The following is a 23,038-nucleotide window of genomic DNA, read 5'->3' as shown; positions in this document are numbered from 1 at the left end:
TATCCTTGAGCATACAAGTTAAAATTTACAATGATCATTTTGCCTTTTACTCGAATTCTTCCCCATTATAACCTAGCTGATTAAAAATGTCCCCATCAACTCATGGTCCAAGACTCTGAAGTTGGCATGGGCTTTGTGGCCAGTGAACTTCCCACCTTTCCAGTGAACTTCCTACCTTTCTGGTAAATTTGCACTTTTCCTTTTTCACTTTGTTTTTCACTCAGGCAAATCTTCTCCTCCAGATTCCTATTTGGGAGCCAGTTGCTGCAACTTGCATGGCTAGGGTTCAGGATCTGAAGAAGGGGCCAATGCACAAATGAAAATACTATATAAGAAATATGAATTTAGAAGGCATGGGGGGCCAGGTGGGAACCTCTCTCTTAGAGAGGCACACCGACTTCTGGCTGGTCTGTTTTTTATTTACTTGAATATATGTTTGCTATTTAGTAAGGCATACAGGCATATCAAAGGTAAGGTTTGGTAAACAGTAAAAGGGTTATCAGGTTAGGGAATTGCCTTGAGCCATTGAGGCCACAGCAGGGCAATATTATGCTGATTTTCAGCCCTGCTGAATATCAAAGACCATTGGCCTTCCAATGGGTCTTTTTGCATTAATATACTAACTACTGTTGGTTTTAGTCTCTGGCAATTCTCAAAACAATTATGTTTTATGAAGTAAGCCAGACAAAAAGAATATATACTGTATTAATTCATTTTACATAAATAGTAAGAAAATAAATACTAAAATATAGTGAAAGAATTTGAATCAGTGGTTTGTTAGAGATTCAGGTAGATAGAAGTGTGGGAGAGGGATTATCAGTGGCATAAAAAAAACTTTTAGAGGTGACTAATATATGTGCATTTATTTATATATATTATCTCTTGATTGCAGTATTTCTATTCAGTATATATGTGTCAAAATGTACAGTTTTATTATGTGTTAAATATGTGTAGTTCATTGAGTATCAATTATACCTTAATAATTCTGTTGAAAAAACAATGATAGGACCCTTTACTCATGGGGTAACTCTGAAATTTTCAAAGAGGTTGCAGTATGTCATTCTCTGCAGTGCAAAGGTAAAACATCCACAGAATATGTTTACCATGCTAAAAAATATCTTTATGTTACCTGTAGCCTCAGAAGTCTAAGAACATTTTCCACTGGAGTATTTCACATTCATTCATTTGTTCATTCATTTATCCTTTCATTCATTATCTCATAAATAACTATTTATATCTCTCTGTCAGCCTCTCTCTCAGATACTTCACTCTCAGAATGTCTTAAATTCATCATGTTATTTTCCTGTGCTCTTCACTAGCCTTCTCCTCTTCTCAGCTTCTTAATCTCAATTAATTACACCATTACTTAACCATTTGCCATAAATGTGACAGGGGGTAGGGGAGGCTGGGGGAAGTAAGTGGGGAATAAAAAGGAGATATATGTATTAATATATGTAATACTTTAAACAATTAAAAAAAAGAACATGCAAATTTTTATATTCCAGTATCACACACTCATCCCTCATTCTACTCTTTTATATCTACATAAGTGATAAGAAAAGTAGGAATTCTACTTGCATGATTAATTTATATTGAACATAATTAAATTGGGGATATAATTTTTATTGCTATCTGCTCAGCCTTTATAAGATACTAGAGGCCCGGTGCACGGATTCGTGCACCAGTGGAGTCCCTCGGTCTGGCCTGTGGGGATCAGCTGAAACCAGCAGTCCTACATCCCCCAAGGGATGTAGTAGTGTGCCAAGTGGCAGGAGGCCTGGAAGGTGCCCCAGATCACCCTGGGCATTGTGCCGCTCCCGCTCACCCTGGTTCTGCTGCACCTGCCGCCTCCACTGCTCAGTAGGCTCGCTGCCACTCCACTGCGATATCTGCGTGCCCATCCTAGGGTGATACTGGCACACCCATGTCCAAGAAGGGGCCGTGGGCTCACACCCAGTCAGTCCTGATCCAGTTCCAATAGGGGAGGGGCACGCAGGGGGAGTGTCTGTGGGAGAGGCTCGCGCCTTCTTAGTTGTGCTCACCAGCCATGAGCCCAGCGTCTGGTGCCCATTGGTCAGCTGAGTAGTGCTCCTGCTGTGGGAGTGTACTGACCACTAGGGGGCAGCTCCTGCATTGAGCATCTGTCCCCTGGTGGTCAGTGCGCATTATAGCTACCAGTCAATTGGTCGCTTAGGCTTTTATATATAGAGATATTTGATTATTTCAGGACCACAATAGTATTGGTCATTTGACTATGATTGGTCAAAGAGTTTATAACCCCAAGCTTGTCATTTCCTTCTTGGAAGACTTTAAGGATAATCAAAAGCCAGCCTCCCACTCTTCATTTTTAATATCATTGTTAATATGATAATGTTCAATTACTATAGTCACTTGATATCCTGGTCTACCACAGACCGTTTAATCCAAAGAAATTACAAGTCAATCTAAGTAGTCTGATACCACTCCATGTTACAGATTATCAGTTTCTAATAACATCTCATTATCAAAACTAATTCTAGGATTCTATACTTAAAGGTATGGTTCCTGTGACCATTCTTGGTACTACTTATAGCATCAGTTAGGGTCATAACAAAAAAATAGAAATTATGCATGGTATGGCACCAGAGATCATTAAAATAGCCAATTTAGTCACATAGCTTTTGAAAAGCTGGCACTCCTTGGGCTTGGGAGCCTAATGAATGAGATGATGTCACAAAATTTAGGAGCTTGGGGTTGGGATTAAAGCATCATCACCTCATCTCTGTAGATCAGGAAGAGGGTTCCCTGAGGCTTTTGACTCAGAGAAGGTGCTATTCATAGTAGGGGTGGGGTATGTCACCATACAGTGTAGCCATGCTGACATCTCTGATGTGGTACAGATGGCTGTGCAAGGAGTGATGGAAAACACTGAGACTGGGCCATTACGCCCTCTTGTAGTCAAAGAAATGCAGGCCAACTCTGAAAGCCAGAAGAGAATCTTTTCTTCCTTCTCCCTCTTTGCAATCTCCCACAGGTGCCTCCCATTGGTTTACATTAAGAGAAAACCATCTGTCAAGAGACTTTGGGAAATTCAGGGTGTAGTCTCTCAGGCCCAGATCACACAGAGCATATAGAAGAGTGAACTTGGGGTTAAATGATAAAGGGTAAATATCTTGCCCAACCATACTCACAAAATGAAGTTATATTAAAAAATGCATTCATGTAAAAACAGAAACACACACACACACACACATACGCGCGAAGCAGAATGATGGCTATGCTGTTTTAGGGGAATAATTTTTAGAAATGCTTTACAGGAACTAGGTCCGGTTAGAATATCATGAGAAAAGCCCATGTTGGAGTTTAGAGATTTTTGAATGATATGGCTTCTTTTTTTGTTTTGTGTTAAAGAAAGTGGTAATCAATGAGAAATAACTGAGTAGGAGCAAAATACTTTGCCACTACTGTCCAAATAGGTTTTTGATCTGTTTGCTAATGTGGGCAATGTTATCAGTTGTTGCCTTTAATACTTCTGAATGTTGTGTTGTACTATAGTTAGAATGGTCTTTCCCATGCCAAAGCATACAGGAATTCAAGTTTTCCTCAAACAGTTTTTTTGTCCATTTAAAAATATTTGATCTATTTGGAGTATCCTGGTATGCAGTGTAAGTGACAGACTCATGAGAACTGTCTCAGAATATCATTGATTATGGTAATCTACAATTCTGGGAGCAGTATTGTGTGATTACATCTGTGAAAGAGCTATCTATCACTGTATCACCCCCTCCAGTCATTAGATTTTATTTTAACACAGTCAATATGCCACATACAGGTGAACTCGTCATTTTTAACCATGGCTTGTACACTTGGTCCATGATTGCTCTTCTAGAATATAAAGCTAGAATCTTATATCAGGAGCTGGATACAAAACATGCATATTTAGCCTTGCTGGCATGGCTCAGTGGTTGAGCATAGACCTATGAACCAGGAGGTAAGGACTGGATTCCCAGTCAGGGCACATGCCCAGTTGCCGGCTCAGTCCCCACTGTGGGGCGTGCAGGAGGCAGCTGATCAATGATTCTCTCTCATTATTGATGTTTCTACGTTTCTTCCTTTCCCCTCTTCTCTGAAATCAATAAAAATATATCTTAGAAAAACCATGCAGATTTAACTCTTGGTTTACTGGAGGGACCATTTCTTTTGACAACCTTAAAATTGGCAGTCACATCATTTAGAGCAGAAAATGAAATCCTCCTCATGCCATTACAAGGTACATTTAACACCTATTTGTAAGCAAACTTCTCCATGATTAATTTGATTTCATCCCCTAGGCAAAGATTGTTTTCAAAACATGTATGGTATGATTAATTAAATTTTATAAAATTAATTAATACTTTGACTTCAGAGCTTTTAAAATACATTATTATTATTATTATGCATTGTTAAATGAATTTGACTTGAGTTTTAATCATTCCATTGCTGTTCTTTTTGAGCCATTGCTGTTTGCTTTGGATTTAAAATTCAGTAAGAAGAAAATTTACGTTCAATAGAACTGGGCAGTGTTGAGCCTTTTTCCCCTGGAAATGAATAACATACCTGTGTAGAGATGACAGTGATTTAAGGCTGTGGGAACAGGTCTTTATTTACCTGCTATTGAAATCAGACACAGTTTCTGGCCTTGATGCAGTAAATATTTTGTAATTTTATTGGAAACTATAATATTATTTCACTCACAAAAGCCAGCTTTCTATACAGTATTATATGACATCTTCAAAGCAATAATAAATTAGATTCAACCTCCAAAATATCCAAACGTAACCATTTATAAGGAAAATGGATACCGAAGCAATCTTACTTCTCAAAATAGCAATCTTCACAATTCTGGTCTCCTGCCAGAGTAATTCTCTTAGGAATATATTGTTTGTTTGTGGGAAAAGGGAATGTATCACTGTAGAATTTATCGAGTGCCTACTATGTTTTAAATACTGTGCCACACTGTGCTGTGCATTTTTACATGTTTTTTTTATTGTTTAAAGTATTACATATGTCTCCTTTTCCCCACATCCACCCCTCCCTGCCACTCCCACCCCCCAGGACAAGCCCCCACAGCCCCAGTGTCCGTGTCCATGGGTTATGCTCATATGCATACATACAAGTCCTTTGGTTGGCCCCCCTCACCCTTCCCTGCCTTCCCTCTGAGGTTTGATGGTCCGTTCGGTGTTCCTCTGTCTCTGGATTTATTTTTGTTCATCAATTTATGTTGTTCACTATATTCCACAAATGAGTGAGATCATGTGATATTTATCTTTCTCCGACTGGCTCTCCATGTCCATCCAAGCTGTTGCAAATGGTAAAAGTTGCTTCTTATTTATACTAGTAGCAGCAGAGTATTCCACTGTGTAGATGTACCAGTTAAGCTGTTTCCAAATCTTAGCTATTGTAAATTGTGCTGCTGTGAACATCATGTGCTGTGCTTTTTAATTTTACTATCTGGTATGCTCCCCCAATAACCAGTGAGTTAGATAGTGCTGTCCCCATGTTACTCTTGCAGAGACAGACTCCTCAGAAAGGGTAGTTTCCCAACTTCACACAACTACTAGATGGCTTTCAACTCAGATCACATGACTCTACTGCCAAAATAACAATCTTTTTCCTTAAATTTTATTGGATTTATTGGGGTGACATTTGTTACTAAAATTATATAGTTTTCAAGTGTACAATTCTGTAATAAAGCATCTGTATATTGAATTGTGTCTTAATGAAATCACCAAACCATTTTTCCATAGGAACACACATTTTCAATAAAAATATCATACACACACATGTCTATATACACACACATACAGTTAGTTGAGATTGCATGCAGGGAGTTGATATAGCTTCAAAATGAGTGGAGAGTTTATACAGCTTCAATGATGAAAAATAAAAAACATAATATATTTATTAATCATTTTTGAAAAAATGCATTTTACCAAAACCTTCTAATTTTTAGCATATGCATTGAAATGCCAAGATTCTTTCTTAATAAACAGATACTTTACATTACTTTTATTAGATATCTGTAACAAATTCCCATAAGCTCAATGACTTAAAACAACAGAAGTTTATTCTGTCATAGTTCTGCAGGCCATAAGTCCAAATCCATGTCACTAGGCTAAACTCAAGGTATTGGCAAGGCCATGCTACCTCAGGGGGCTCTAAGGAAGAATCTGTTCCTTGTTTCTTCAGCCTCTGGTGGCTAATGATGTCTTTGGTTTGGGGCCATATCGGTGTACTCTCTGCCTCTGGCTTCACGTCACCTTCTCTTCTACAGTTGTATGTGTATGTATGCATGTGTGTGTTTTGTGTTTCTGTGTGTGTGTGTGGGGGGGTGGGTTATGTGTTGAATCTCCCTCTGCTTCTTACTGGTAAGGATTCAGGGGATGTCATTTTGAGCCTACCCAGATAATCTAGAACAATCTCTTTATCTTAAAATCCTGCGTTTAATCCCATTTACAAAGACTTTTTCTAAATAAGGTAACAGTTTCATGTTCCAGAGATTAGAAATGATATATTTGAGGGCCATTATTAGCTTACTACATATATACTTGATATTTCTGTAATCACTTTGCTTACTTTTTTGCTATTTAGCCTCTAAATGTGCACTGTTAGCTTCATTTTATTATTTATAAAATAATTTCTCACAATGTGGCTTTGATTCGATCATCCGCCAAACAGCAAAATGCTGTTATTTTTGTTGGGCAGTGATACAAGCCAGCAGAGTGAGAGGATAGCGGCGAAGTAAAAATTATGTCAGTTTCAGCTAAAATAGAGAGAATTTTTAAAACTATTGCACAAAATTTCTCTTGCTTAAACATGCCTACTTCATCAAGACTAAATGGTGAACTGGGCACTCTCTCTTTTTCCAAACCTTGTGTAAAACAGACTGTTATATTTTACAATTCATATTTCTACCATTTCATATTTCCATCACATTTCCCTTGCCCTGTTTCAGTTCTACCTACTTTTAGTGACTGCACCTATATTTAATGTGGCCTTTCCAATGCACATATTTGAAATGGGATCATACGACATTTCTGTAAGCTTAAACTTGTTCCAAATATAAAGTTTACTGAAAAAAATTATCAGGGATAAAATATACCTTCTAATGACAAAGGAAAGACAATAAATAGGAAACTGATTTCCTTGAAGAAGAGCGGCAATATAAAAGAACAGAAAAAAAGAATGAGAAAATTTAGAAAAAATAGACAAAAATAAAAGAAACTTGAATCAAAAGCTTTAAAGAACATAAAATAGTCCATAAAAATTGACACAAAATGATAAAATATATGTCAGGTAGATATTCTAGTCGAGACAAAAAGTCACAAAGAAAGAATTCCCATTGTTTATCTAGACAAAAATATCAAGTCAAGTTTAAAAGGAAAAATATAAATCAACCTACCTTCCCACATCTTCTTCACAACAGTGGAACAATGAACATAACTTTTTTTCATGAAAACCAAGAATGACTCCATAATTCTACATCCAGACAAGTTAATAATACTCAAATCAGCTTTGAACATGAAAGCTAATTTTAATATGAAAAATAAAGTCAAGGTACATATGAGCCCTTATTGAAGAACTATAAGAGGACTAGTTTCTGTTAACTAAGAGATTAATGGAGAAATGGTAAAATAATTATTATTGAGCAACAAACCCAGTTATTTATATGGCTTAAACTAAAAAATGTGAGCATTATAAATATGGAGGAGAATGTAATGTTATGAACTATGACAATAGAAGAATAATACATTATATGGAAATTTGAAGAGAAGACAGAAAAGGTGGAAGCCATGGTGGTTTTCTTTTATGCATAGTTTAATATATTTAAAGATAATAAATTAAGAGAACTATAAGCAATTTAGTTATAAAGCTAATCAGTGTTAAAATAACAAGAACCAATGAAAAAGTGGGAAGGAGAAGTGGAAAGGTAAAAAACCATTTTTCTTATTGTTCATAGTAAGAAGTCAATAGATATGGGAGAAATAGATGATTATGAATATTATATAAAAACATAGTTGTGAAGTAACCATTAGAACAAAAATACAGTGATTTCTTAAGAGAACATACACCAGAAAAACAAAAACAAAAAAACCAAACACAATGTAAACCCTAGGTAAAATGTTAAAACATGAAAAGAAAAATTCAACCAGATTATTGAGTATGCTAAAATTTATATAAAAGAAATATACATAAAGATGATTATATATTCACAGATTGAAAGTCCACACAAATAACAATGATGATTGCCTCTGAGAAAGGCAACTGGTTGGATAGGAAAAAAAGTGGGGGAGACTAAGTTTTTACTTTGCTCCCTGTTGTATCTTTTAAATTTTTCACTCCATATATATATATATATATATATATATATATATATATATATATATATACCAGAGGCCTGGTGCATGAAATTCATGCCAGGGAGGGTCCCTAGGCTTGGCCTCCCTGCCTTCCCGCCTCCTCCTTCCCTCCCTCACTCCCTCAGCCCTCAGCACCCCACAGCTGCTGCTGGTTGCCCACCATATTCTGTGCCACCCCCTGGTGGTCAGCACATGTCATAGCGAGCAATTGAACTCCTGCTATCCTGGTTGAACTCCTGAGTGGACAATTTGCATATTATTAGCCTTTTATATATATATAGATTGCCTATTAACATTTAATAAGTCTATAAGTTAACATCAACAAATTATAAAAGGAGTTGTATGTGAAATGAGTGTGCATTTGGAGACAACTGATATGCTTTGTCTTAGTTCACACATCCTCACCCATATATGGATGACCTTGTAAAATGTGGGAATTATATGATTATTGACTGAAAAAACATCTAAAAATGTATAGAATTTTTAATATTTATCAATAGTTTTATCTACTAAAAACCTCTTTTGGATATATTAAAATTATGCTATTGTTGATTTGTGCTCTAATATTTTTAAGTTGAGAAAAATAAGTCAACAGATATGAGAGAGAAGCAAGAATTAGGTGAGACTTCCAAAAAGCAAATGATTGATGGCAATAGGAGGGAGGGCAGAGATGATACTGTAACCTTGGCCCGAGGGGACAGGCTAGATTAATGAGATGCATCCATGCCCAAAGCTGCTATCTCTCACTTTCAACTGTTCTCTGCTCTCCTAAGGAAATGCTGGTTGACAAACATAGTTATAAGTGATAAATGACATCTTTGAGCATCTGAAAAAAAAAAACTTAAATGCAGAAGTATTATATAAATGCAGAAATATTATATTAAATGCAGAATTATTATATTAAAAGATAGTCAGGTAGATACATTTTTACTATAAAGAAATTAGCAACTGTACTTTAAATCCTAGAAATATATGTCATATATCCTCCTCCAAAACAATAATGTAAATTCCTCAAATTAAATTTGCATAGATATGGTCATTTCTATAGGAAATTCTGTACAAAAAGCCTGCAGATTCCTTATGGTAATGTGGTCCAGTAAAAACATCATTGGACCTAAAGACAAGGAGGCTACATTGCAGTTCCTGGATTTTCACCATTTGATGTAATGAGGATGGATATTCAGTTTAGATTTGGGTTTTCAATTCTGCCTCTACCAGCTACTATTTGATGTCTATTTTGGTCATATAGAAGCTACTCTACATATTTCAAGCAGGAAATTATTTAATTCCCAGAAGTTGATGTTTATACAACCACTAGAAAGGCTGAGGTAATATAGATTAGAGAAACCAGAGCTAGGTAATTTCATTGTAAATTTACTCACGAGAGGAGAACTAATAGTAAGCATGAAAACTCTGTTGATGAATTAAGAGCCCGGCTTCTACATTTACTTTATCTTATATTTTACCATTTAATTTCTTTTCTGTCATATACAGTAATTTACAAAATGTTCCCACTGATATTTCCATTACCCACCTGGCACCACACATAGTTATTGCAATACTAGAGGCCTAGTGCATGAAATTTATGCATGGGTAGGGTCCCTAGGCCTGGCTGGTGATCAGAGCCGATTGGGGCCTTCCTTCCCCCAGCAGCTGGCTGCCAGCTGGGACCTTCCTTCATTCTGCGCCACCTCCTGGTGGTCAGCACACATCATAGTGAGCAGTCGAACTCCTGGTCCATTGAATTCCCAATCAGTCAAACTCCCAAGGGGACAATTTGCATATTAGCCTTTTATTATATATGATTTTTGACTACATTCCATATGCTGTACTTTACATGCAATTACCAATTTATACTTCTTAATTCCTTCACCTTTTTTTATCCAGTCCCTCAAACCCCCTTCCTTTTGTCAATCATCAGTCTGTTCTCCATATCTATGAGTCTGTTTCATCAGATTCCACATATAAGTGAAATCATATTCTATTTGTCTTTCTCTGTATGACATTTCATTTAGCATAACACCCTTTATGTCCATCCATGTTGTCAGAAATAGTAAGATTTCATTCTTTTTTATGTCTGAGAAATGGATATATTTCCATTGATTTTTAGAGAGAGTAGAAGAGAGAGAAAAAGACAGAGAGAAATATCAATGTGAGAGAAAACACATCAATTGGTTGCTTCCTAAATGGCCCTGGGGGGAAGAGCCTGCAACCGAGGTACTTGCCCTTGACCAAAATCGAACCTGGGACCCTTCAATCTGCAGGCCAACACTCTGAGCTAAACGGGCTAGGGCAGCTTTCTACTTTTAAATTCCTCATGTTTGAACAGGTTGCCACAAGACAAACACCTTAAAAGCCTTTGTTCCCACTCCTTGTTCAGCAGATTTCTATAGGACCCTCTTTCTGTTTGTTGTTCTTTATATTTAGGATCAATAGTTACACTGTAGCTTTCAGCTGCCTCTTACATGAAATTTTTATTTTATTTATTTATTTTTTTGACTCCGACAAATCTTTTACATGGACTGATTTTGGGTCAGTTTCTCCCTAAATTGCCTTATCAGGGATCCAATACATAAGATAGGCCCTAAAATCCAGTGTGTGATTGTTTTTATGGCAGCAGCTGGGATTGTATTTTGCTAAGGGAGACCAGATTATAGTTATTTAAAGAAACATAAGGTAATAGTTTTTCCTTTGATAGGTTTTATTAATTTTATGTGACTTTACAAAAGAAACACTAACTGAAGAGGTTAAAATTATCTTATATACATAAAATAATTTCCCCTGTATTTATTGAGGCATAATGCAGCAATTAATGTAAAAACAAGAAATTTTAAAATAGTTAATTTTTCAATTTGGGTAATGTATGAAAAGTGATTAACTGAATTTAAATTATCATCTAAAAATGGACACTAATTTGTAATAATATCCTTCAAAATGTCTACATTATACATTATATCTTGGTTAATCTGATGATGATTTATCACACTGAATGAAATGTTTCCTCAAAATATTAGAAAGAAATTAATCATCATAAAATTAACATTTTATTAGACCATTAAACCAATGAATACATCACTAGATCAATAACTAATCTTCACCAAGTAAATATACAAACACTCATTAAGATTTATCTATCTCTATATATATCTACTTAACTATCTATATAACTAACCTGGTACAATCTTTCGACAAATTGAAAGCTGTAGTTTGTCCTCAAACAACTTATTTTAAAAAGTAATTGCTATGTAACTATTCTGGCAAATCATAGATTGCACAATGCCATAAAGTTGGAAGAGACATTAGCAAACTGTGGTTCACCTCTCATTTTTCTATATATGGTACCTAATACTCACAGAAAATGGAATTATTGACTCAAAGTCATAAAGTTTCCTTATAACAAGAGAATGAGACAGGTCTCCTGAGATCTGATTTCTTGCTTTTGAAACACTCAAATGTAGGAAAAGAAAAAAATAAATTTTACTTGTGAAATTCAGCTGTTATAGAAAATGCACTTATCATTACCTCCTTCTCTATATCAAAGTATATAATAATAGTGCTTTAGACAGGTTAATATATACTAAAATATGGTATGGTCTGATAGAAATTTCATAGAAGTTGTGCTTTTCATTAATTAATTGAATTACTGCAAAATATTTAGTTTCCCATTTATAAAATAACTAGAGTCCCAGTGCATGAAATTTGTACACTCGGGGAGCAGGGGGCGGTCCCTAAGCCCGGCCTGTGCCCTCTCACAGTCCAGGAGCCCTCGGGGGATGTCCAACTGTCCGGCTCCCATGGGAAGCATGCCCAAGCCTGCAGTCGGACATCCTTAATGCTGCCGCAGAGGCGGGAGAAGATGCTGCCACCACCACTGCACTAGCCAGGGAGCAGCTCCAGCATTGAGTGTCTGCCCCCTGGTGGTCAGTGTGCATCATAGTGACCAGTTGTTTTGCCATTTGGTCAATTTGCATATTACCCTTTTATTATATAGGATTATGGCCAGTGATACATTTTTCTACATGAATCACATTTTTATTTAGAACAAATTTGGTTATCATAGTGTAGAGTGAAATATTCATTACTCTTTGCCCTAAAAACATGATTATTCTATTTGTTGCTTATAACATTGTAGACAGTTTGAGAAATATCAAAGGAAATACAAAGAAACGTTTATATCAAATCATCATCTATTAGGTCCACATACCCACAAGAATTGCCCACCAACTAACTAACTTAAATGTTAGCAAGGTTGTAATTACACAAGAGAAAATCAAAACTATACCTTTAGTTATAAATATGAATTGGTTTTGCCCCAAAAGTAGAAGATTAGACTATTTTGAAGTCTAAGATATTTTATTGGATACCGATGCAGAAAATTTATCCATAGTGGAAGAAATCAGAACAGAGGTTGCCACTACAGGCAGAGAATTTGGGATTAACTGGAAAGGGATAGGAAAGAATGTGTTGTTTACAATATCCTATATAATAAAATCCTAATATGCAAATCGACCGAATGGCAGAACAACCGGTTGCTATGACACACACTGACCACCAGGGGGCAGACACTCAATGCAGGAGCTGCCCCCTGGTGGTCAGTGCGGTGCCACAGGGGGCATACGGCTCAGCCAGAAGCTGGGCTCACAGCTGCCAAGTGCAGCAGCAGTGGTGGGAGCCTCTCCTGCCTCCGCAGCAGTGCTAAGGATGCCTCGGGAGATGTCTTACGGCCGGCTTAGGTCCGCTCCAAGCGGACCTAAGCCGGCCGTAAGACATCCCTTGAGGGCTCCAGGACTAGGAGAGGGTGCAGGCCGGGCTGAGGGACTCCCCCCTCCCCAGTGCACAAATGTCATGCACCAGGCCTCTAGTGCTACTGATAATTGAATGAAAAGGAAAAAAAAATACCAAACTGTGATACCCTTTATGCAATAGTAATACTAATAGAGACCATGCTGAAAAGAGATACACCACAATTCTATCAGCAGTTTTCTATCAGGAAATTTAGGACAATTAAAATTTGTATCAACTTTTCCTTAATTACTCTCTAGGGTTTCTATTATGATCATGTATTATTTGGCAAGGTTATACAGGAGAAATAGAAAGAACTTTGGTAAATTTCAAGATAGGAAAACTTTCCCTTTGTTGTGTGTGATATTGAGCAGTTAATTTAAAATATCCACAGACTTTGACAGAGTATAAAGCATGATTAGATTTCCATCAGCAGCTCATGTGCTGAGAATAACACAAGAGGCATAATTGACCTTCAGACTAGAACTTAATGCCTGAAGAAATGTTTATCATACAAAAAATCCTTTGAAGAAAAATTTCCTGGACCAATAGCCAAATAAAATTTTAGTTATCGAAATATTCTAGTCTTCTTATTCTAGAGGCGGATCTAAATCATATCTTGAAATAAAGCTGTAGCCTTTATTTTCCTATGTAATTTAATCTTTATTAACATTGTGAACCCTTTTAAATTACATTTTAAGTAGGTGTAAACACAGCTTTAACTTTTCATAACATCCTCTCTGTCTCTGTCTCTGCTTCTTTTTCCTCTCTCTTTCTCCATAGATAGATAGATAAATAAATAAATAAATAAAATCCTATCTAATAAAATAGTAATATGCAAATTGACCATCACTCCAACACACAAGATGGCTTCCCCCATGTGGTCAAAGATGGATGCCCCCATGTGGACACAAGATGGCCGCCACAAGATGGCCAGCAGGGGAGGGCAGGTGGGAGGGGCCAGGCCTGCAGGGAAGAACAGTTGGAGGGTGACCAGGCCTGCAGGGGAGGGCGGTTAGGGGTGATCAGGCTGGCAGGGGAGCAGTTAGGCATCAATCAGGATGGCAGGGGAGTGGTTTAGGGGGTGATCAGGCTGGCAAGCAGAAATGGTTAGGGGCAATCAGGAAAGCAGGCAGCGGAGCAGTTGGGAGCCAGCAGTCCTGTATTGTGAGAGGGATGTCCAACTGCCCGTTTAGTTGGACAGTTGGACATCCCTTGAGGGGTCCCAGATTGGAGAGGGTGCAGGCTGGGCTGAGGGACACAGCCCCCTGTGCACGAATTTCATGCACCAGGCCTCTAGTAAATAAATAAGGGATATGCCATGGAACAGGCTTTTAGTATGCATACTTATGGCTTCTATTTATTAGACATTATTGTAAGGGGGGCATTTACAATGATACCTTTGCAATTACAAATTAATTGTTAATTCACAATTAACCTACTTATTAATCACAGAAAAGGAGCAAAGGTAAGGCCAAATATTATAGGCATGTCATTTAGACAGCTTCACCAGGAACCTACTTCACACTTCCAAGAAATCTAACAAAAGGAAGAGAGATGCAAGCCCAGTAAAGCAAAGGTACTTACATGTCACTCACACCTGGCAACAAATCATTGGTCAGAATAGGCAAGGCACTGCAAGAGGGCGGAATTTGGGATATTTAATCCCCTAAACAAAGGTGTTCCCTCTCTTTGGCTGTTGGTTGCTCTTATGCTCTAGGCCAGGGGTGGGCAAACTTTCTGACTAGAGGACCACAATGGGTTCTTAAACTGGACCGGAGGGCTGGAACAAAAGCATGGATGGAGTGTTTGTGTGAGCTAATATAAATTCAAAGTAAAGGAGCGGAGGGGAGAGCAAGAGAACCGGATAGAACAGCGGGATCTGGCCCGTGGGCCGTAGTTTGCCCAAGGCTGCTCTAGGCTCTCCATATGTTGCACTTGATTCCTGGTTTGCAGGGTTCTCTTGCTCTTGCTTCCTGGAATTTGGCCATATGGCCCACAGCCATGAGGACCCCTCAAACAATGGACTAATGGACTACAACTAACCCGATGCAGGACTGGACCCAGCTGCAATCTGGAATGGAAACTCTGGACACTGGCTTTGCTTTTAGCTCTACTGAATCCCCAGCTATACTTCTTTACCTAGATTAAGGGAAATGGGATTTTGGAAATGCAGAGATGTAATTTAACCTGAAATAAAAATCACTCAGTCTCCCATGGGAGTCTCAGAATATTCTTTTTCTTGAGCTATCATAAGGACTCAGTGGGGAAAGGGATACCACAACTTCCCCAGTAATAACATTTTTTTACTAGATGCTGCCAATGTAAACCTCTACCCCAAGCATGTCAAACTCTAGGTTGCGGGCTGCATGCCTTGTTTATTTGGCCCATGTTAGCCTTTGAGTTTGACATGCTTGCTCTACCCCTTGCCAGTATAGGCAGTAGACATGAGCTTGAGGGCTAGAACAAAAGTAGAACCATGCGATGCTGTAGCTGACTTAACAAGGAGAGGTATATTGAGAATGGCTGACTTTCAATATCAAATGAGTTTATATGTCCAGAGGATGAAACTGAACAAAGTATAGTTGATTGTATTGGTTGCTGTTGACCACATATATTAAGTTACCAGGATAATCTACATATATAAAAAGCCAATGACTGTAACAGCCATAACGACCATAATGACCAGTCATATGACACCCACTGTGGCCAATGAACTGGCCCAATCAGGAGGTGAGACCGGCCAGCCAACCTCACAGCTCCTCCCCGCTGCCAACCTGCCCCTGATCGGACTCTCCCACCGCAATCAAGAGCAGTCTGGCTGGCCAAATGCCCCTTCTCTTCCCCACCCCCCCGCCAGCCCTGCCCCCTGATCAGCCCACCCCACCATGATAGGCCTACAGCTGCTCCCCGAGGGCAGGGCAGCCCCTGATCACACCCCACACCTCAATAGGGGGCAGGGTTGGGCAGCCAACATCCTGCATCCCCTCCCCCAACCCGGCCCTACCCCAGATTGGCCCCCCACTCCAATCAGGGACAGGGCTGGCTGGCCCACCACCCACAGCCCCTCCCCATGGCTGGCCCCACCCCAAATCAGCCCCACAACCCCAATCGGGGGCAGGGTCCACCAGCCAATCACCTGCTGACCCTTCCCCCAGCCAGCCCAGCCCTGATCGAAGCAGGCCGGTCAGCCAACCTCCCACCATCTCCTCCTCCTGACAGGCCTAGCCCTGATCTGCTCCGATTGGGGTTGGACTGGCCGGACCCCACCTGTGCACAAATTCCTGCATGGAGTCTCTAGTTGTTTTATAATAAGGAAGAATAAAACAATAAAAACAGAGTAAAATAGTCGATAAATGTTCAGACTTGTAAGTTTGTAAGATGTAACTGCTTCTCATCTTTAGTCAGGAAAAATAAATAGAATTGAGGAGTCCTTTGAGCAATAAAGGTAGATTAGATTAATCTTGCAGCCAGAATTAAGTCATGGCAAGGCTGTCACATTCATTCTTAGAATTTCTGACATGATTTAGGTGTCTCACATCAAAGATTCAATCCACGTTTCACTCCCATTAAATTCTCTCTATGAGACATATTGGCTAAGAAAAAGTAGAGTAAAAATATGTTTTCTACCAAGAAACATGATATATTTAAGGTACTAGTTATTAAGGAAGGAGAGCAGAGTAAAAAAAAAAAAAAGCAGAGATTTGTCACAAATCTAAGAACCATGCATAAAAAAGAAATGTGAATAAGGTTATCAAAATACATTGCTGACTAAATCAAATTACTAGAAAGCATACAATGTTTTTAAAAGCTTGTACTATCAATGGATGTATGGCTTACACCAAAGAATATCTGTGACTGTTCAAGACCAGAATATATCAAAAATACCAAGACCAGAAGAACCAGAATGTGACTGTTCAAAACCCCCATAGTCTAAAGGGAGAAAGTAGTCTGAGAGAAGCTGCTAGATGTCCAAGGAGGGTATATTTTTCACTCTTCATTTCATACGAGGCTTAGTGGAAAAACAGAGAGCAGAAAATTACCCAAGAAGCACAGAGAAGGGAACCAAGAAGCACAGAGAACAATGGACTGAACATCCCTCATAGTAACTGTCCAGGTAGATTTCAAAATGGACGTACAAACCTTTAAATTTTTGTTCTCTTTCTGAATGAGGGAGTTTGCTGATATAGCCAGTTCCCTAGATATACTGTGTAACTTGTCTATTTAGTTTATAAATATCTGGATCAAGAAAAAACATGTATTTGATAGTTGATAAATGCACTCTTTGTGTTCTAAGCACACAATTTCAACTTGTTAAGGGAATGGGGTTCCCCACACCACCAAGCATTTCTCCAATAGCAGCTGAGTATCTAAAAACTAATTCTCAATTCTGACACTATCTGAGGATAACATTCGATTCCACAGGTTAAGGGCTCAGTCGCCCAAGAAAGCCACCCACGCACACCCATACACTTCAGATGCCAATTGCAAACCTAGATTGCTACATGTACTTCTGACAAACTGACTGTATAAATCACAGGTTCCTATGACCTCCTTCTTGGGTTCAATTACTTTGCTAGAATGGTTAACAAAACTCAGAGAAACATTTTACTTTCTAGACCAAATTTTTATTACATCAGAATATTAATCAGAAATAACCAGGTGCAAAAAAATGCATAGGGCAACTCATGGGGATAGGGCATGGAGCTTCCAAGCCCACTCAAGGTGTGTCACTCTCCCCAAATCCTCAAGCATCCACCAACCCAGAAGCTCCCTGGACCCCATCCTTGTATGTTTCCATGGAGACTCATTGCATAGGCATGATTGATTAAATCACTGGCCATTAGCAACTGGTTCGACCTCCAGCCCTTCTCTCCTCCTCATAGGTCAGAGGTGGGATTGAAAGTTCTAACACTCTAATCACCTGGTTGGTTCTCTGGGCAACCAGCCCCATCCTTAGATGCTTTGCAAAAGTCACCTAGTTAACATAACAAAAACTAATTTATGGCTCTTGTCACTTAGGAATTCCAAGGGTTTGGGGAGTTGTGAGCCAGCAACTGGGAAGAAGATCAAATATATAGGAGAAATACTCTGAGTGGCCAGATTATTATGATCTCTGAACGCACAATAATCTGGCCACTCAGTGTGTGTGTGTGTGTGTGTGTGTGTGTGTGTGTGTGTCTATATATATATTAGAGGCCCAGTGCATGAATTCATGCATGGATGGGGTCCGGCCAGCCTGGCCAGGGGGAGGGAACATGGGCAGTTGGCCAGCCTGCCTGCTGATCAAACTCCTGGTGGAGGGGACAATTTGCATATTAGCCTTTTATTATATAGGATATACACTGAGTGGCCAGATTATTATGCATTCAGAGATCATAATAATCTGGCCACTCAGTGTATATTTTGGTGATCTTAATGACCAAATATTTGTTGATTATAAATCACAATATTGTAGGAATGATATAAACAATGAGATATCGATTTTTGTTGAAATGATATAAAAAAACACATAGATATTGAACATCAAACTTGATGCCAGAAGCCAATGGCAATTTAGTGATCCCCTGGGAAGGGGAAAAGTCCTGTTGAAACGTGGTGTTCAGAGTACAGACTTCTTCTCGTGGGTTCTTGTTCAATGAAAATGAAGAATAAATTCGTGGACTAACAGATTTCTTTAATAAAAATGTAGAAGTTTATTGGAAGCATATACAAAGTCCATCTGGACAGCGGTGTTTCCAAAGGGGACCCCCTAGAGAGGGGACCCCAAATGGGAAAAGCCTGCTTTCTCTCTCTCTCTCTCTCTCTCTCTCTCTCTCTCTCTCTCTCTCTCTCTCTCTCTCTTTCTCAAAAAATAAAAATAAAAAATCTGTGTCATGTCCCTTTGTCTCCTGTTTATATATGCTGCAGTTCTTTGTTTTAACCTGAACCTTTCTAATTGGACCTTTTGTTAATTTAGGAGCTCCGTGCTTCCCTCCTTGGTTATTTTGTTACATAGTATCAGTTTCAAAGGCCAAAGCCCACATTCTGCCCCCCTCTTTCTTTCCCCTTATCTTGCAACATTCCTCTATTCGCTGTGAAAGTGTGTTTCCTTTTTCCCCTTACTCTGTGGCTTTTCCTGATCTTCTGGGAATCATGTCTTCCTCTCCCCTTATCCTGTGGCACCATTTTTTTATTCTCTGTGTATGTGTACCTTCTGGTGGCTCCAAACTCTTCACCTATGCATTCCTCCTCCATGGACCCTCTTTGTTTCCAAAACTCCCTAACCCTGCCTATTTTGTCCCTAAAATCCTTTCACTGTTAGTGTGTAAAATGAAAGGAGAACCAAATATTGGATGACTAGAAACGGTGTACAGAAATCATTATTAGTCTGTTCATATATCAATAGAATCCAATCTGGGAATAGGTGGTATTATGCTTCCAGGCCCATTTGTTGAGGGAAACAAAGAGACAAGTTCTGCCCAATGTGTTGTGAGAAGGAAAATGTCAGGTGTAAACTCTAGAAGACATCGTTTAATTGGTAGATCAAGACTTTTCAAATCTTATCCTTTTCTTCTGACACAGTGCTAAGCATTCAGCATAGTTCTATCAATTTGCCTCTCTAAGTAAATAATTAAGTAGAGCATACTTCATGACAGTCTCTGATTACCCCATCCTGTGTGAGAACTTAGCTTTGTGGGTTTGAGTCATTGAGGTGTTTTTTTTTTTTCTTTTGTTTGTTTGTTTTTTTTTATGCACCTTCACGATTTCTACTTAGAGGATTCTAGGGCATTATTTCTCACTCTACACACAGAAAAACAGAGGTTAGAGAGGATGTGTGAATTGCCTGATGATTCAGTCATCAGCTGCTACACACAAAACTGCTATTTGAATCCTTGTCAGCTTCTAAAATGTGCTCTTTTTTGTGTGTGTGTGGGGGGGTTAGTCTTAACTTACTGCACTTTGAGACATATCTAATCATCTTAAATACTATAAATGCAACAATATGGTACTGAGACAGAAAAAAAGTTAGGTAGATAGGGGCAGGACCATGGGAGGAGAAGTGAAACTGGGAACCCAGCTAGGCAGTTACTAAGGCACCCCCACTGGGTGGGGAAAGAAGGGTTAGGGCAGAGGCTAACCAACCAAGAAATAACAAGCATGTATACAAAAAAGTGCATCCTTCTTTTTCCTCTCCCTGACGCAGCTCACAATGGGTACCTGACATTCCTGTTGCAGGGGAACACATCCCCCATGGCCACATGGCTTACAGCCATGTGCATCTCCACATATGGACTAATAGACTCTTCACACCTCTATATATATAAAAGCCTAAGCAACTAAATGACTGAATGGCCAAACAACAGGTTGACCAGTCAACTATGATGCACTCTGACCACAAGGGAGTAGACCAGCCTAGGGCAAACTACGGCCCGTGGGCCAGATCCAGCTGTTCTATCCGGTTCTCTTGCTCTCCCCTCCACTCCTTTACTTTGAATTTATATTAGTTCACACAAACACTCCATCCATGCTTTTGTTCCGGCCCTCTGGTCTAGTTTAAGAACCCATTGTGGCCCTCGAGTCAAAAAGTTTGCCCACCCCTGGGGTAGACGCTCAATGCAGAAGCTGGCCCCTGGTGGCCAGTGTGCTCCCACAGTCAACCTCCCATGGCCAGCCAACCTCCCGTAGTCTCTCCCATTGGCCCCCATCAGGACTGGGTGAGACAGCCCCAATTGGCCCTGATCATCAGCCAGGCCGAGAGACCCCACCCATGCAAAAATTCGTGCACTGGGCCTCTAGTAGACTAATAGACTTTAATTAGCTTGGATGATGAACTACTCCTGACTATAACATGAAAAGGAAGCTCTGGACACTGGGTGGCTCCTGAACCCCACCTACTTTGCCAGGACTGGCTTTTCTCAATAAACTTCAGTCCCATTAATTGTTTTTGTCCACGACTTGACTTCATTCTTCGATTTTCACAAGACAGCAAACTCTGACTCAAACACCCCCATTTTGGTTTCAGTACCATACACCTATTATTCATTCATACGGCGCTTCTGTTCCAATCCTATTGCTGTGAAAACTGCCATGGGCTACTATTGTTTCGTCAATGGATAGATTTCAAGTTCAAGCAAGGGAGATTGTTCAAGCAAGGGAGATCATAATTTCATACCCGTGCCGTGTTCAGAGGTTCTCTTTGGGGACAACCAGTGTGTTTCCTCCAAATTTTTGTGTGTTCTTTTTTAATTTATATAATAAATAAATCATCCTTCAGAAGCAAAATCAATGTAGAGCTATTTGTAGCCCAACGTCCCTCTTGTTTAGAAAACTTGACTTTAATGAGACAGAAGGATGGCACTGTGAAGAGAAGTATCATAAATGAGAAATGAAGAGAAAACTCCAGTTCTTTGCCCCAGTTCTTCTTGAGGCCCAGGTACAGCCTGCCTTTCCTGAGTTTTGAAATCATTGTTGACTTTGGTAACTTAGTGAGTTTTTATTTTCATACGGTAGTTCCTTTTTTATTACATTACTTATACCAAAGAATTACAAATGTATGCACAAAAGCCCATGGCATTAAATTTTCAATAATTTTTAAGTTTTCCATATATTTTATATTTAACAGCTAAGTATTTAGGTACTTAATCAGAAAAGTTCAGGTTATTCTCATTTTATACTAAGTTTAAAACAGAATATGGCATGGCCACTCAGATAAACTATTGAAATGTTTGAAACTTTAATTGACCTTTAAATAGTCACATGACACACAAACAAGGCGACTGGACAAGTAACAAAATCGTGAGTCAGTTCTTATCACTGCCAGGTCCAAAGATAAGATTTTATAATTTCTTATTGGATTATTTTATTAACATTGCACCATCAAATAGAACTTTTGAAAATACATTTTTATTGAAACAAATCATTCAATTTCCATTTTCTAAAATTGTCATTGTCAATAGGGTAGAACATGTTAAATAAGAGAAAGAAAGCTAACTGTATCACATTGATGACATTATTATTGGTTTTATAGAATAAAAACATCAATAATCTCATGCAGATTTCCACTAAGTTTGTATGAACAAAAGGATAACTCATTCCCTGCTAAGAATTTATTGCTTAAAAATAAAAATAGTAAATAATCTGAACCTGGTAAACTTGAATTCCATTGATTTTTTTCCTCCCTCACTCTCCTGCATGGAGAAATGAAACCATTCAATAGACACTTTGAACCAAATAGAGAATCTTTATTTTATTATCCATAAAGAAAATGGCATTATGCTTAAGATGCAATTATACCTGGGCTGTTCTCAGCTAAGATTTAGTTATTTTTATTTTAGAAAAAAAAGTTGTAAATTTGGTGTGTGTGTGTGTGTGTGTGTGTGTGTGTGTGTGTGTAGTGGGGGAATAATGAAACAAAATACTGTATTTCGTTTAGCTTAAAATTTTAAACTCAGAGGAGCTGTTATTTTTATCAATCCCAAATATGTCTTCTATTTGATGGACATCTCTCTGTAGATAAATTTATCTATTACATATTTTAGCCTTCACCTTTATTATTATACTTGAGGCCCAGTGCATGAAAACTTGTGCACTGGAGGGGGTCCCTCTGCTCGGCCTGAGCCCTCTTGCAATCGGGACCCCCTCGGTTAGGTCCCTAGGCCTGATGGCGATTAGGGCATACTGGGGCTTTCCTTCCCCCTGCTGCTGGCAGCTGGCCCCACCCACGCCACTGCCACTGCTTGCCATCTGTGTGGCTCTGTCCCCCCTCCCCTGCCACTGGTTGCCTCCCTCTGCAGGTGACAGGTGTGAGATGCGATTGCTTGGCTGGCCTGGGCCTCCTTCTGCAGGGCCGTCACTGGCTGGCCCTGCACACCTGCCACAACATTGCTGGCCAGTGG

General features: G+C 39.0%; 1 pseudogene across 1 annotated transcript in view; it reads right to left on the bottom strand.

The window, feature by feature from the left end:
- Positions 1 to 23,038, bottom strand: part of LOC308242126 (jun dimerization protein 2-like) — a 29,186-nt pseudogene that overhangs the window by 4,609 nt on the left and 1,539 nt on the right. Inside the window, exon 2 of the transcript in view lies at positions 176 to 293. The product of the transcript in view is annotated as a jun dimerization protein 2-like (transcript). The remainder of the gene's footprint in view (positions 1 to 175; positions 294 to 23,038) is intronic.

The sequence above is a fragment of the Plecotus auritus genome (genome assembly GCF_963455305.1).
Source record: "Plecotus auritus genome assembly, chromosome: 1".
Classification (NCBI taxonomy): Eukaryota; Metazoa; Chordata; class Mammalia; order Chiroptera; family Vespertilionidae; genus Plecotus; species Plecotus auritus.
The sequence above is the reverse complement of the archived record's forward strand: the minus strand, read 5'-3'. Positions and strand labels throughout refer to the sequence as shown.